Here is a 3,989-nt window from a genome sequence, read left to right on the forward strand (position 1 = left end):
ACCGTAATAAACTGACTTTTACTCTAATTTGAATTTTAATTATTTTTGGCCTTTAAGATTTGTATTTGCGTAACCCTGATCTACATCAAACCAGCCATACAAAAGTGTTGAAAGATAGACAGCTGTACTGCAGTGCAGTGCATGCTGTAAGACCTGGAAGCAGTGGCCACTTTTTTTACTCTTTTATAAATAACTGTCAAAATTACAATTTAACGAACTGTAACGTTAGAGGGCAACAGCCATTGCAGCGTCTAGTCTACCGAATCCAAAATAAGAAGGAAGAAGTTTGGACCACCCTTCCCATGCTGTGTTCCTATGCCCTCCCCTCTATGGTCTAGGAGGACCTCCCTCTTGCGTTCCCTGCTGCCGCCATTTTACTGTGGTCTAAAGTGCGGCGTCGTTAGGCATCGAACCGGGACGGGTCTTCTTCCTACATTACACAACTTTTTTTTAAATATATTTTTAAACCTGAAACTGGTAATTGACACCACATAATTTCTTTCGATATTCATTAAACTTCAGTGTTGTAATATAAAAGTTAATACCACGGCACAAACAAGCCGACAACGACTAGCTAGCAAAGGCTAACACACCACTAACGATAAGGTCGCGAGATATTGTTGGTTTTGGTAGGCCTCTGTTATGTAGCATAAGCTAAAAATATAATTGAAATAAAAACACAATATAAGAGGTGCTAAGGCGGGTGTTAAACATAAGACATAAAATCCATTGTCATATGTACTCCACTATTTTATCTAACATTAGTCTTTGTTGCCCTTCATACAGTAACGTTATTGCTTTCCTTCTCTGCTGGGAATCGTTCGTAGTTCGCTCCAGCTAACTGAGCTGCTTTTAAAATTTATAAACAGTAAGTATCTGATTGTTGTCTTGACTGTTTTGTTTTTTTAAAGCTTTCACTTTAAATACTTTGAACTCTCTGTTCTTGGTCACGTTAGTGGTCTCAGATATCTTTACTTGTAACGTTAAACTCACGACCTTTTAATTTGGGGCTACAGGAGAAATCCCGTTATTTGGTTTAATAATATTTTGAGTCTGTAACTTTGTAAATCATTTTTTGTTTATCGCGTCATATCGCGTATAAGTACTATTTAGCTTCGCTACAGTTTTTTTTCTTCCTTAAGATGGAAGCCAGAGTTGTTGTTCAGGTTTATCAGTGTCGAACTGAGTACATGTCTGGTGAAAATAAACAATCCAGGCCTGGACTCTCGAAAAGGGCAGATTCAGTTGTTATTTATTCTGAATTCGATACTTGAAATATATAAACATGGGTTAATAATCTAGTCAAATAGAGTCTGACCTGGACTCTTGTTAAAACTAAACTCATCTGCAGTCATTATTGATTGTATTGTGTCTCACTCCTTGCAGAAATGTCCAACTGTCACCTTTGTATTTGTGAAGAACTATCTGTCTCTTAATAACACTTTGTTTCAGTTCCCTGGGGGAGTGTTTTTGATTCATTTTTTAGGTTTAAATCCACCCTCTTGGCTCTTTGCTGGAATCCCTGGATATGGATAGCATTCCCCCCATGAAAATTCGTTGGCAGAAGATTTTTTTTTTCTCTTCAGCTTTGGTTGAAAATCTCTAACGGCTTGAATATCCTGTCAATTTTTCTTCTGTTACCATCACCCAAATGTCAACAACTCCCAAGAAGAAGCTGAGGATTGTTTTTCCACCTGCCATCCACACCCTTTTTGCTAAGCATTTTTGGAGATCAATTTTTTTGTTTTCTGGCAGTTTATGCCCCCCTATTTCTTTATTTTATTAGTTGCACCAATTAATAAAAAATAATCAAAAAAAGTTCCCAAAGGACTCTATTGCATCCACCTTCAGTTATGCTTAGCAGTCTTGCGGGATAAAGATTTCTCAGAGTCTCAGAAAAGGGATGTCGTAAGAAGACAAGTGTCTCTGGACGAGCCACCCCTCTTTTCCTATTATCTCACGGATCAAGTGTTCCTTCAGGACTCCATACCACCAAGGAGACACCCCACCAGCAGTGAGGGATACAACTTCTCAGCCACCTCAGGTAATTATAGCAACATCACAATTGGCTTGTAAGTACAGATGGTATAGGAATATTAGAAACATGTGTTACTGGTGAGCTTAATTCAAATGTCTCACTCCACCTAAAGTCATCTGATAAATGTATTTTGATTTAAATTATTTTAGCATAATGTTTGCTTCACCACATATGCAGTCTAGTAGTTGTCAGAGAAGAAAGCATATTTCTTAATAGTTTACCAATTGTATGCTATGTGTTATTATAAATCATTATTTGTAATATAATTAAATGAAAGTACACGGCTCCTTTTTAAAAAGACATTGCTCAGGTAAGCAATGTCTTTTTAAAAGGAGCCTCCATTTTTCACATCATGTAATAACGCAGGACTTTGCATTGAAAACACTACAATAGGTCACACTTTCCTATCAGATAACCACAAGAAAACCCATTTGGTTGTGTTAAACCTGAAATGTTTGTGCGGTTAGGATATTTGAATAAGGTCCAATCAGGAACTGGTAGTTGGTATTTTTACTAGATTTATTTTATTTTGTAATATGAAGAAATCTGCCATGTATAGACTCGATATAAAACGGTTAGTAAATGGATGTAATGTAGTAGGATAGGATCTCTGTTTTTGATTGGTTTCTGTGCTTCTTCTTGTTGGCCCTGAAGAGAATCAGCTGCTGGGTTTATCACCTCCACCACCCGAGGCGTCCCCGCATTACTATGACCAACCATGGAGATGACTGCTACTTCTTTTACTATTCCACCTGCACTAAAGTGAGCAACGTTTGTGCACAAAGCTCACATTTTCACACATAGCCTGATAACCAGAAAAAAAAGAGTAGGGTCTTACTGTGTTTCATGTATCATCCAGGGAGACAGCTGCCCATTCAGACACTGTGAGGCAGCTATGGGCAGTGAGATTGTCTGCAACCTCTGGCAGGAGGGACGCTGTTTCCGTACCGTCTGCAAGTTTCGCCACATGGAGATCACAGTAAGAAACATTTAAAAACATTGTTTTATAATTCAGAAGGCTCAGTAATGTCTCCTTCAAGGTTTGCCCTCTCTAGGCTCATTGGCCTTTGACTGGCCTTCAAAAAAGGGTCAAATTATGGCGCTTTTCCACTGCAGGGCCTCGCTCGGCTTAGTACGGTACGGCTAGGCCTTGTTAGGCCTTGTAAGGCCAGGCTCACTTTATGCTGCGTTTCCATTACAGTTTAGGAACTGGGGTAGTAGTAACGCAGTGTAGGCGGAGCCGTGACGTCATCTTCAATGCGAAACACAAAACCAACAAGCCGTTAGCTCTTAGCACTCAGAGCTCACAGCTCCTAATATCTGTTCAGAAACTAGACAACAGTTAAACAAGTACAAACCACATACTGTCTGTGTCATGGCGAATACAGTCGCTGTTTTATTTATGTCTGTAGGCCGTTGTTGTGAGTGTGGACGGTCGGAGCAATACTGCGTTAGCTTAGCCGATCTGCATTCAGAAAACACGCATTTTAAAAGTTTTTTCGCCTGCCGTCTGTCTGCAGACTTGTCAAAGCGTTAATTCATGGTTTTTACTAACCGGTATCAGTATGTTGTTACTTCGGCATCATTTTGAAACGTGTATTACAATTAAATCACGGTCAAATATGTTCATTTTGTTGTAGTTGTAGCCCCCTAGCCAGCGATTCTCTCTGACCAATCACCAGTCGAGAGTGTTTACGTCACTAGTTTAGCATACTCAGCCCGGTTGTTGGCCCGGTAAGAACCTCGATTTTGGAGAGCCAGAAAAAAGGTGAAAAAGTAGCCCTGAGCCGGAACTAGCCCTGGTGGAAAAGCAAACAAAAGAACCGTGCTACGTGCTGCAGTGGAAAAGCGCCATTAGTTAACATGAAGCTGTCTGTGGCTCTTTTCTGCTGTAACAATGTACAACAATACCGCCTAACTGTTGCACTAAAGGGTTGATTGGTCTCCAACA

At 39.8% G+C, this 3,989-nt stretch overlaps 1 long non-coding RNA gene across 3 annotated transcripts; it reads left to right on the forward strand.

Moving 5' to 3' along the window:
• The first annotated feature begins 354 nt into the window (after nt 1–354).
• Nucleotides 355–3,017, forward strand: LOC104940814 (uncharacterized). 3 transcript variants are annotated; one of them, XR_797830.1, is made up of 4 exons: nt 355–477; nt 787–2,044; nt 2,693–2,800; nt 2,898–3,017. It is a non-coding gene; the product is annotated as an uncharacterized lncRNA (long non-coding RNA). The 3 variants fall into 3 exon arrangements; XR_797831.1 differs by having other exon boundaries at nt 360–868; nt 1,453–2,044; XR_797829.1 differs by having other exon boundaries at nt 369–2,044.
• The last annotated feature ends 972 nt before the right edge of the window (nt 3,018–3,989 follow it).

This window comes from Notothenia coriiceps, unplaced genomic scaffold, assembly GCF_000735185.1.
Source record: "Notothenia coriiceps isolate Sejong01 unplaced genomic scaffold, NC01 NC01_scaffold00002701, whole genome shotgun sequence".
NCBI classification, from domain to species: domain Eukaryota; kingdom Metazoa; phylum Chordata; class Actinopteri; order Perciformes; family Nototheniidae; genus Notothenia; species Notothenia coriiceps.